At 48.1% G+C, this 12,691-nt stretch overlaps 1 pseudogene; it reads left to right on the forward strand.

Moving 5' to 3' along the window:
* The first annotated feature begins 654 nt into the window (after window positions 1-654).
* The window catches only part of LOC139229926 (ileal sodium/bile acid cotransporter-like), a 110,647-nt pseudogene continuing 98,610 nt past the window's right edge, over window positions 655-12,691 (forward strand).

Below are 12,691 nucleotides of genomic sequence, written 5' to 3' on the forward strand. Positions count from 1 at the left end.
ATGGCCTCCTCCCGCTTAATTCCTTATGTTCTAATGTTCTTAATTAATATCCTCCTCTCTGTTTACTATATTTCTGAATTCTGTGACACCTGAAAACTTTTAAATTATGGCCAGTAAACCAAAGTTCAGGTCATTAATATATATCAAAAAGAGAAAAAATTGTCTGATAAATTTCTTATTTGAAATTATTGAATAATGTGATTTTAGTTTTAGTGATTTGAATTGCCAGATGTATATTGTACTGACATAAACACTAGGAACTTGCAAGGACATCTAAATAATATAATTCAGGATAATATTACTAAAGTTAACTGCAAACGGGTGGACACCAGTACAAAACGCAACCAAAAATTTGGATAGCGTGTGAAAGCAAGCATAATGGATACGTGCCATTTAACTCAGTTACACCCTCCTTATACTCATTAAATCAGGGGCATTACTGAGGGAGTACTGCACTGTCGGAGGGTCAATACTGAGGGAAAGCCGCACTGTTTTGTTTTAGAGTTACTCTGCAGTGCACTGTTCCAGTCCTCAAGAGGTTAATAGTTGTACAAAACACGTCAGATTTACTCAGCCCAATACCAACACACATTCCAGTTTTACGAAGAAACTCTGCCTGGGGTGTTTCTATATAAAACATGAAACCATTAGAACACAGGATTACAATCGGCTGCAGAAATCCAGTGTAAGTTGTAAAAGTAAAAATGGAAAATTTCACAAACAGTCAAAAACTTCTCAGCAATACTACAACCAACAATGAAGAGTTCAATCAAAATAACTCGACCATTGATGAAGTCTTTAATCAGCTTGTGATGAACATTATACGTGTACCACTTTATGTAACACTCCTGTTGATCATGTTTTCCATGGGCTGCGCTATTGACCTGACGAAGCTGTGGGCTCACTTGAAGAGACCTTGGGGGCTAGCTGTGGGCATGGTTTGTCAGTTTGGATTTATGCCACTCATTGCATTTATCCTTGCAGTTTCTTTTAAGTTAAAACCCGCTCCAGCAATTGCTGTACTTGTTATGGGCACATGTCCTGGAGGGATTATTTCAAATGTACTGAGTTACTGGACTGATGGAGATATGGATCTCAGGTGAGTGCTTATGGTTTCCTCTCCACCTTTCACTTATCAAGTTACGCATATTCTTTTCTCCTCTCTGCACATCCTTTTTGCATAATAACAATTTCATTGCCTATAATAAATGGAGAAAATGTTCTCTTTACGTTGTCAGTATCTTACTTTAATTTCTTAACAATTTGAAAATGTCCTGGATTTACTTTAATATCACCTACTTAAAATGCTTTGCATGACACTTTCCCAAGCTTGACCAACACTATCTATGTATGTGGTGACAACATCAAGTTGACAATGAAGTTATCCATTTTTCTATATGTAGACCATCTAAATCCCTCCATTCGGGGATGGGCTGCAAGCATAAAATCAAAGAATCATACAGCACTGAAAGAAACCATTTCGCCTATCGTGTCTGTGCTGGCTCTTTGAAAGATCTACCAATTAGACCGACTCCCCTGCTCTTTCCCAATAGCCCTGCAAATTTATCCTTTAACAGTGCACCTTTTACAAATGAACACATGTCGATCAAAGAGCAGGATTGAATATTATAAGCTGATCAGAAATATGGAGGAATATACTTCAAATGTACCCATTTCTGAATATTTTTTGTTTTAAAGCTTCTAAAGAAAATGTTTTTCTATTTTGCCATTAAAATCTTAAAAGGACAGACTTAGCAAACATTAAATAACATAATCCAAAGTTTTCCTTGTAGTCTCAGCTGCTTTCAGTTCATTGTGTTCATTGCTCACTCAAAGTGAAACTGGATGTCACTTGACAGGATTAACTATTGCTTTTCTATTATTTGCATTTAATTGTATCTTCTATTGTTGGCAACAAAAGAGAGTTGTTCGTAACTCAATAATCATCCTCTCATAGGCAGTCCCTCGAAATCAAGGAAGACTTGCTTCCACTCTAAAAGTTAGTTCTCAGGTGGCTGTACAGTCCAATACGGGAATTACAGTTTCTGTCACAGGTGAAGCAAAGGGTGGATGGGGAGTCTGGTTTTCCACACGCTCCTTCCGCTTGTTTTCTGCATGCTCTCGGTGACGAAACTCGGTGTTCAGCGCCCTCCCGGATGCTCTTCCTCTAATGGTCAGCCACTGGGTTGTGCAACTCCTTCAAAATGGAGCTGAATTAGGTACAGAACAATGAGAACGCTCCTCTGTATGATACTGCTGCATTCAGTGGATCTGCCACCACTTAAGTGTTCTGGCATCATGCCTTCTTAATCCTCAGCCATCCCAGGCAAAAAGAACCTCCATCTTCACCTCATCTGTTGTAGCGTTATGTCAACAGATTCATCCTCCATCCTTGTAAACCTTGGAGCTGAAATTGCCCCTTCCAATAAGGCCTTTGGCCACCTGAAAGTGATGGCCACGAGGTGAAGCAGAATGGCTGCCGAGTCTCCTCAGAGGGGCCACCATTTTGGAAATTACCCTTCCTGAGTTTTGGAGCAGTATTCAGGACCGCTCTGTCCGTTTTCCCGCCAACCCCTTGCCGACTGGTGGCGACTGCTTCACAAAATGCCCCTCGAGAAATTGCCCCTTTCCCAGAATTGCCCCGTGGGAGCAACCCCACCGCAAGGTGGGTGCCACTGACAGCTTTTGCTGTCGGTATGTGGCATAGCGGCCCGGTCGCCCTTAAAGAGGAGGGCACACTGCCGCAGCCATCATGTTATTTTGTTTGTCGTCCAGTTCTTGCTGCATGCGGGCACGGACTGCTTCATTATCTGAGGAGTTGCAAATGGCATTGAACACTGTTGGTGAAGTCTTGATAAGCTGTCTGAGAAAGTCAGCCAATGTATTTCAGTGGTCCACTGCACAGCTCCAGCAGCAACTGAATGTGAAATGGTGAGTATCTCTTTAAGTAGCGCTTGAAATCCACATCAACTCTTTTAGGGAGTACAAAACAAACATTAGATTGAGTGCCCCCCGATCTGGGGGACACTCCAGACACTTATACCTGCCCTCTTTTTTTTTTGACTTTTTTTTTGTTTTGTTTTTTTTTGTGATTTTTTTTGGGCAATAAAATCATAAAGTTTACAAGTGCCCCCTATAAAAGGGGAGGGGAACACTAAAAATCCCAGCAGTTAAAACAAATTAAACTTTAAATCATAAAATCAAATTAAAATTTGGTTGCCGGGCGTGATGATGCACTCCAGTCCCTCCGGCGCCCACCTCTCGCGGAAGGCCACGAGCGTACCGGTGGACACCGCGTGCTCCATCTCCAGGGACACCCTGGCCCGGATGTAGGCGCGGAAGAGAGGCAGGCAGTCAGGCTGAACGACCCCCTCGACCGCCCGCTGCTTGGACCGGCTGATGGCACCCTTGGCCGTGCCCAGGAGCAGTCCTACGAGGAGGCCCTCGGACCTACCCGCTCCCCTCCTCACAGGGTGCCCAAAGATCAGGAGTGTGGGACTGAAGTGCAACCAGAAATTGAGGAGCAGCCCCTTTAAATAATGGAACAGGGGCTGCAACCTCGCACACTCCATAAAAACATGGAACACGGACTCTTCCAGACCGCAGAAATTGCAGGCAGCCTGGGAGCACGTGAACCGGCTTAATAATTTGTTGCACGGGACTGCTCCGTGCACCACCCTCCAGGCCAAGTCCCCGATAAATAGTGGGAGGACTCCCACGTAGAGTGCACTCCATCGGGGACACCCGCCTCCTCCGAACAGCAAGATGGTGCGCCATGGCGTGTCCGGATGGCAGACGAGGATGGCAAAGTTGAGAATGTGCAGGAGCAGCCCGTACAGGAAACCCCTCCGCGCAGAACTGAAAGGCACGGAGGGGATTTCCCCGAGGCGGCTCAAGTTGTGAGGCGCCGGCTCCCAAGGGAGGTTCCGGGGTTTGGCACCGATGAGGAATTCCGTCCGGACGGGGGTTAGTTCGGATGGGATCTCCCCACATGCTTGAGCCTCCTCGACACACCTAACGGAGTCAGGGCCCAGAGCTGTTTTTAGCGATTCGATGGCATCGGCCGCGCGGCGGACGTCGGCCGAATTTAGGCGCCGCACCAGCGTGTCTGGCGCCATCCAGCCCGCTCCTCTACCATCGAGCAGGTCCCTGACCTTGGTCACCTCACCAGCCACAGCCCTCTCGTCCGACTGCCACCTAAAACCTCGGTCGCCGCCACTCCAGCCGGTGGAGAGCTGCGCTTGGTGGAGACTTTGTTCCAGACCCTGGTGAGTTCCTTGTAAAAGACAGGCAGCTCCTGGACGGCGGTCCTGACGCCCGCCAAGCTCACAAACAGGAGCTGCGTGTCGTAGTTGAGGCCGTGCTGCTGGCGGAAGAAATACATCGCCAGTGCACGCCACCTAGGAGGGGGCTCAACGTAAAGGTATCTCTGCAGAGTCTGAAGACGGAAAGTCGCTAGCTGGGTGCTGACGCACACCAACGACTGACCGCCCTCCCTAAGCGGGAGACTCAAGACCGCGGCAGAGACCCAGTGCTTCCTGTTGTTGCAGAAGAAGTCCACCAGCTTCTTCTGTATCCTGGCGACAAACGCAGGGGGAGGGGTCAAAGTGACCAGCCGGTACCACAACATAGCGGCCACCAGCTGGTTTATGACGAGCGCTCGACCCCTGTAGGGCAGCACTCGGAGCAGTCCTGTCCAGCGCCCTAGGCGAGCGGCGACCTTGGCCTCCAGCTCTTGCCAGTTCGCCGTCCAGACTTCCTCGTCGGAGCTAAGGTAAACTCCCAGATAGAGGAGATGGGTCGTGCTCCAGGCAAAAGGCCTGAGCTCCTCCGGCAGGGAATCCACCCGCCACTGACCCACCAGGAGTCCGGAACATTTCTCCCAGTTGATGAAATCCACATCAACTCTTTTTAGGGTAAACAAAATGAAACATTAAATCAAGTGCCCCCCGATCTGGGGGACGCTCCAGACACTTTTAACTGCCCTCTTTTTTGTTTTTTTGGGAGTTTTTTTTGTATTTTTTTGTAGGTTTTTTTTTGTGATTTTTTTTTTGGGGCATTAAAATCATATAATTTACAAGTGCCCCCTATAAAAGGGGAGGGGGACACTAAAACCCGGCATTAAAACAAATTAAACTTTAAAACATAAAATCAAATTAAAATTTGGTTGCCGGGGTTGATGATGCAGTCCAGTCCCTCCGGCGCCCACTTCTCACGGAAGGCCGCGAGCGTACCAGTGGACACCGCGTGCTCCATCTCCAAGGACACCTTGGCGCGGATGTAAGAGCGGAAGAGAGGAAGGCAGTCAGTCTGAACGACCCCCTCGACCGCCCGCTGCCTGGACCGGCTGATGGCCCCCTTGGCTGTGCCCAGGAGCAGTCCTACGAGGAGGCCCTCGAACCTACCCGCTCCCCTCCTCACAGGGTGCCCAAAGATCAGGAGTGTGGGACTGAAGTGCAGCCAGAAATTGAGCAGCAGCCCCTTTAAATAATGAAACAGGGGCTGCAACCTCGCACACTCCATAAAAACATGGAACACGGACTCTTCCAGACCGCAGAAATTGTAAGCGGCCTGGGAGCCCGTGAACCGACTTAAAAATCTACTGCACGAGACTGCTCCGTGCACCACCCTCCAGGCCAAGTCCCCGATAAATAGTGGGAGGACTCCCGCGTAGAGTGCACTCCATCGGGGACACCCGCCTCCTCCGGACGGCAAGATGGTACGCCATGTCGTGTCCGGACGGCAGATGAGGATGGCAAGGTTGAGAGTGTGCAGGAGCAGCCCGTACAGGAAAACCCACCGCGCAGAACTGAAAGGCACGGAGGGGATTTCCCCGAGGCGGCTCAAGTTGTGAGGCGCCGGCTCCCAAGGGAGGTTCCGGGGTTTGGCACCGATGAGGATTTCCGTCCGGACGGGGGTTAGTTCGGATGGGATCTCCCCACGTGCTTGAGCCTCCTCGACACACCTAACGGAGTCAGGGCCCATAGCTGTTTTTAGCGATTCGATGGCATCGGCCGCGCGGCGGACGTCGGCCGAATTTAGGCGCCGCACCAGCGTGTCGGGCGCCATCCAGCCCGCTCCTCCACCATCGAGCAGGTCCCTGACCTTGGTCACCTCACCAGCCACGGCCCTCTCGTCCGACTGCCACCTAAAACCTCGGTCGCCGCCACTCCAGCCGGTGGAGAGCTGCGCTTGGTGGAGACTTTGTTCCAGACCCTGGTGAGTTCCTTGTAAAAGACAGGCAGCTCCTGGACGGCGGTCCTGACGCCCGCCAAGCTCACAAACAGGAGCTGCGTGTCGTAGTTGAGGCCGTGCTGCTGGCGGAAGAAATACGTCGCCAGAGCACGCCACCTAGGAGGGGGCTCGACGTAAAGGTATCTCTGCAGGGTCTGAAGACGGAAAGTCGCGAGCTGGGCGCTGACGCACACCAACTACTGACCGCCCTCCCTAAGCGGGAGACTCAAGACCGCGGCAGAGACCCAGTGCTTCCTGTTGTTGCAGAAGAAGTCCACCAGCTTCTTCTGTATCCTGGCGACAAACGCAGGGGGAGGGGTCAAAGTGACCAGCCGGTACCACAACATAGCGGCCACCAGCTGGTTTATGACGAGCACTCGACCCCTGTAGGGCAGCACTCGGAGCAGTCCTGTCCAGCGCCCTAGGCGAGCGGCGACCTTGGCCTCCAGCTCTTGCCAGTTCGCCAGCCAGGCTTCCTCGTCGGGGCTAAGGTGGACTCCCAGATAGAGGAGATGGGTCGTGCTCCAGGCAAAAGGCCCGAGCTCCTCCGGCAGGGAGTCCACCCGCCACTGACCCACCAGGACTCCGGAACATTTCTCCCAGTTGATGAAATCCACATCAATGCTGTGTTTACTCGCAAACAGCTGGTTGCTGTTAGCAGGGGGCATTCGGACAAATGCTCGCTACCAAATTTCTGTGCAACCTCCTTAATGAGCACTAGCAGGCATTTTAAGTGGCAATCAGTCCGTTAACAAGCCTCCAAGTGGCCGTTCCTAGCACAGGCTTCAACTCTTTAAACATCAGTATTTTCCTATTTTAAATAATAACCATTTTATGCTTTGCAGTGTTTCCATGACTGTCAGCTCCACAATTCTGGCCATTGGTTTCATGCCATTGTGTCTTTCTATTTACTCAACTACTTTGACACAAGACTTCAACAATTCCAGCATCTCGACACAAGCAAGTCACATTGAAGTACCTTATATACAGATAGGTGATCAAAATTATATTTATTTGTTTTTCTTCATAGAATTTTAAGAGGGTGGGAACAAGTTCAGATGCTCTTATTTATTTATTGCATAATAGTTGAGATAAAAACAAGGAGCAGCTGGCTACAGGCGTCTCGGTGGCTGCTGGTGATTGGAGATTCTGTCAGGTTTTCTAAACATCTGGGCTTGTGCTGCTCAGTGTTGGGAAGGTTAAACATCAAGCGGGGTGGGTAAAATGAAATACCAGTATGTGTATCCATAATTTTATTTTGTTTTTAATTCCATTATGAATGTAATTAGTTTTGATTAATTTCTTAACTTCTTCCATTGGATTCAAACAGGGTTTGACCTATGAATGCTTACAATTCATCCTGTGTAAGTCAGCATTAACCAATTGATTTTGTTGTGCCAAATCAGTGCCACTTTCTCTGCTATCAGTAGTTTGGAAAGAAGTTTGACTCCACATGATGTTGGCTAAATGCCTGGGGAAGTCCATGAGATAAACTATTTCATATTTCATTGTTTCATAAAATCTTTGTGATGTGATTAGAAATTTAATACTGCTTGCTTCTGAAGAGCAGCCAGAATTCTTAATGTTTCTGAGAAGTACAGGAAGCTTAGAATAACAGTATGAGGTTTCTCCTCTTTAGCCTTTGCTCTCGGTGCTCTATGATGTCTGTGACTTGGACCCTCAGCCAGATTGGTTAAGTTCAGCATACGCCTTACTTATTCATTAAGTAATATAAATGGAGGGAGTGGGGAAGAAGGTACTCTACGCAATTAAATCCAGATTCTGTGCCTAGATTTCAAGCTGACTCCACTCTATCTACAAGTCAACTCAATCCCACCACAGGACCTCTGTCTTTCATATTGTCTCCTCCCTCTCCTTTGATTACAGCAGGACATGCCTCTCTTCATGTTTGCTGGGCCTATGTGACCTGAATTTCTTCTGTGTCTATTCACGTGCACATTTTGGCTGCTGCTCTGGACTCAAGCCCATTACTTCTGTCTTTGGCTCTTTTCTCCTAACTCCTCCCCTTCCTCTTACCCAGTCATGCCACCTTTCATTTCTCTCCTCTCAGCTATTTTGACCCCCCAAATTCCCACCCCAACCCTTCACTATTCCTTCACTATTCCTTCACTATTCCTCCACTTTCCTACCCTTGTGCCGCCATCCCAGGCTTGAATTTTCTTGGATAAGCCCACAGCTACCATCTGTGTCTCTCTCAGCATTCTCTGAAGGGCCCATTGAAGCACCCGTTGCTAACTTCTTATGAGCAACAAGCCAAACTGCCCTATCCTCCTCTTTCACTGACCTTTCCACCCAGTGCAACCTCTGGGGGCTAATCTCACTAACTTCCTTCCTGTCCTGCTCACCCTTTCCACCGCTGATCTGTGGACTCTGCCAACAGAGAACAATCATTGCCCTTTTCTGCATCTCCATCCAGAATGTCTATTCACTTACGAACAAGGCCATTGCCATCCACAACATTATTGTGAATGGTAGTATTGATAGCATGGTTTTGACAGATACTTGGCTCATGGGTGACACCACTGTTCCCTTACTGAAGGCTTCCTGCCTGGCTATAATTTCCACTACCTGCCAAGCCAAAACTTCTGCATTAGCAGTGAAGCCCTTATCACCAAATCTCTGTAATCTCCTCCGGCTCTAACCTCCCTAACTCTCGGTTTTTCTGATTCTGATTTCTTGTCCATCCCCCTTGTCATGTATGTAACCACAATGTAACACCAATGTATTACTGTATGCACTCAAGCTAGATGCACACCTTGACCACAAGGGGTGAACTTGTGGGAGACACTCCCTACCTGATCACACAGGTATAAAAAGGGAGGTCCCACGCAAGGTCATTGTCTTTGGAGTACTGTGAATAAAGAGTTAAGGTCACAGAGTGACCTTGTCCCCAGAATGTGCCTCGTGTGGTTTCATACTCTGGAGTAAGGACTTTACATTGGCGACGAGAAACGGGAATTCACGACCCACAAGAATGGCCACCGGTAGCACAGAGGAACGGTACTGTGTTGGGGGAAGACTGGGACGATTTTGTCGAGAGGCTTCAGCAAAGCTTCGTTATGAAAGAATGGCTGGGGGATGCAGCGGCCGACAAGCGAAGGGCTCATCTTTTGACCAGCTGCGGACCAAAGACTTACGTGCTCATGAAGGACACTTCCGGTGTCCCTGACGATTACGTGTGCGGGAAGTGTATCCGCCTCCAGCTCCTGACAGACCCCGTTGCGGAGTTGGAGCTGAGGGTGGATTCACTCTGGAGCATCCACGATGCTGAGAATGACGTGAGTATCACGTGTAGCGAGTTGGTCGTACCGCAGGGAAAGGGTCCACAGCCAGATAGGAAATGGAAGACCAACAGAAAGAGCAGTGCAAGGAAGGTAGTGCAGGAGTCCCCTGTGGTCAACCCCCTACAAAACAGATACACTGCTGTGGGTACTGTTGAGGGGGATGACTTATCAGGGGAGGGCAGCAGCAGCCAAGTTCATGGCACCGTGGCTGGCTCTGCTGCACAGGAGGGCAGGAAAAAGAGTGGGAGAGCAATAGTGATTGGGGATTCAATGGTGAGGGGAATAGATAGGCATTTCTGCGGCCGCAACCGAGACTCCAGGATGGTATGTTGCCTCCCTGGTGCAAGGGTCAAGGATGTCTCGGAGCGGGTGCAGGACATTCTAAAAAGGGAGGGAGAACAGCCAGTTGTCGTGGTGCACATTGGTACCAACGACATAGGTAAAAAAAGGGATGAGGTCCTACGAAACGAATTTAAGGAGCTAGGAGCTAAATTAAAAAGTAGGACCTCAAAAGTAGTAATCTCGGGATTGCTACCAGTGCCACGTGATAGTCAGAGTAGGAATCGCAGGATAGCGCAGATGAATACGTGGCTTGAGCAGTGGTGCAACAGGGAGGGATTCAAATTCCTGGGGCATTGGAACCGGTTCTGGGGGAGGTGGGACCAGTACAAACCGGACGGTCTGCACCTGGGCAGGACCGGAACCAATGTCCTAGGGGGAGTGTTTGCTAGTGCTGTTGGGGAGGATTTAAACTGATATGGCAGGGGGATGGGAACCAATGCAGGGAGACAGAGGGAAACAAAAAGGAGGCAAAAGCAAAAGACAGAAAGGAGATGAGGAAAAGTGGAGGGCAGAGAAACCAAGGCAAAGAACAAAAAGGGCCACTGTACAGCAAAATTCTAAAAGGACAAAGGGTGTTAAAAGAACAAGCCTGAAGGCTTTGTGTCTTAATGCAAGGAGTATCCGCAATAAAGTGGATGAATTAACTGTGCAAATAGATGTTAACAAATATGATGTGATTGGGATTACGGAGACGTGGCTCCAGGATGATCAGGGCTGGGAACTCAACATCCAGGGGTATTCAACATTCAGGAAAGATAGAATAAAAAGAAAAGGAGGTGGGGTAGCATTGCTGGTTAAGGAGCAAATTAAGGCAATAGTTCGGAAGGACATTAGCTTGGATGATGTGGAATCTATATGGATAGAGCTGCGGAATACCAAAGGACAAAAAACGTTAGTGGGAGTTGTGTACAGACCTCCAAACAGTAGTAGTGATGTTGGGGAGGGCATCAAACATGAAATTAGGGGTGCATGCAATAAAGGTGCAGCAGTTATAATGGGTGACTTTAATATGCACATAGATTGGGTTAACCAAACTAGAAGCAATACGGTAGAGGAGGATTTCCTGGAGTGCATAAGGGATGGTTTTTTAGACCAATATGTCGAGGAACCAACTAGGGGGGAGGCCATCTTAGACTGGGTGTTGTGTAATGAGAGAGGATTAATTAGCAATCTCGTTGTGCGAGGCCCCTTGGGGAAGAGTAACCATAATATGGTGGAATTCTGCATTAGGATGGAGAATGAAACAGTTAATTCAGAGACCATGGTCCAGAACTTAAAGAAGGGTAACTTTGAAGGTATGAGGCGTGAATTGGCTAGGATAGATTGGCGAATGATACTGAAGGGGTTGACTGTGGATGGGCAATGGCAGACATTTAGAGACCGCATGGATGAACTATAACAATTGTACATTCCTGTCTGTCGTAAAAATAAAAAAGGGAAGGTGGCTCAACCGTGGCTATCAAGGGAAATCAGGGATAGCATTAAAGCCAAGGAAGTGGCATACAAATTGGCCAGAAATAGCAGAGAACCCGGGGATTGGGAGAAATTTAGAACTCAGCAGAGGAGGACAAAGGGTTTGATTAGGGCAGGGAAAATGGAGTACGAGAAGAAGCTTGCAGGGAACATTAAGACGGATTGCAAAAGTTTCTATAGATATGTAAAGAGAAAAAGGTTAGTAAAGACAAACGTAGGTCCCCTGCGGTCAGAATCAGGGGAAGTCATAACGGGGAACAAAGAAATGGCGGACCAATTGAACAAGTACTTTGGTTCAGTATTCACTGAGGAGGACACAAACAACCTTCCGGATATAAAAGGGGTCGGAGGGTCTAGTAAGGAGGAGGAACTGAGGGAAATCCTTATTAGTCGGGAAATTGTGTTGGGGAAATTGATGGGATTGAAGGCCAATAAATCCCCAGGGCCTGATGGACTGCATCCCAGAGTACTTAAGGAGGTGGCCTTGGAAATAGTGGATGCATTGACAGTCATTTTCCAACATTCCATTGACTCTGGATCAGTTCCTATGGAGTGGAGGGTAGCCAATGTAACCCCACTTTTTAAAAAAGGAGGGAGAGAGAAAACAGGGAATTACAGACCGGTCAGCCTGACACCGGTAGTGGGTAAAATGATGGAATCAATTATTAAGGATGTCATCGCAGTGCATTTGGAAAGAGGTAATATGATAGGTCCAAGTCAGCATGGATTTGTGAAAGGGAAATCATGCTTGACAAATCTTCTGGAATTTTTTGAGGATGTTTCCAGTAGAGTGGACAAGGGAGAACCAGTTGATGTGGTATATTTGGACTTTCAGAAGGCTTTCGACAAGGTCCCACACAAGAGATTAATGTGCAAAGTTAAAGCACATGGGATTGGGGGTAGTGTGCTGACATGGATTGAGAACTGGTTGTCAGACAGGAAGCAAAGAGTAGGAGTAAATGGGGACTTTTCAGAATGGCAGGCAGTGACTAGTGGGGTACCGCAAGGTTCTGTGCTGGGGCCCCAGCTGTTTACACTGTACATTAATGATTTAGACGAGGGGATTAAATGTAGTATCTCCAAATTTGCGGATGACACTAAGTTGGGTGGCAGTGTGAGATGCAAGGAGGATTCTATGAGGCTGCAGAGCGACTTGGATAGGTTAGGTGAGTGGGCAAATGCATGGCAGATGAAGTATAATGTGGATAAATGTGAGGTTATCCACTTTGGTGGTAAAAACAGAGAGACAGACTATTATCTGAATGGTGACAGATTAGGAAAAGGGCAGGTGCAAAGAGACCTGGGTGTCATGGTACATCAGTCATTGAAGGTTGGCA

The sequence above is a fragment of the Pristiophorus japonicus genome, chromosome 2 (assembly GCF_044704955.1).
Source record: "Pristiophorus japonicus isolate sPriJap1 chromosome 2, sPriJap1.hap1, whole genome shotgun sequence".
NCBI lineage: Eukaryota > Metazoa > Chordata > Chondrichthyes > Pristiophoridae > Pristiophorus > Pristiophorus japonicus.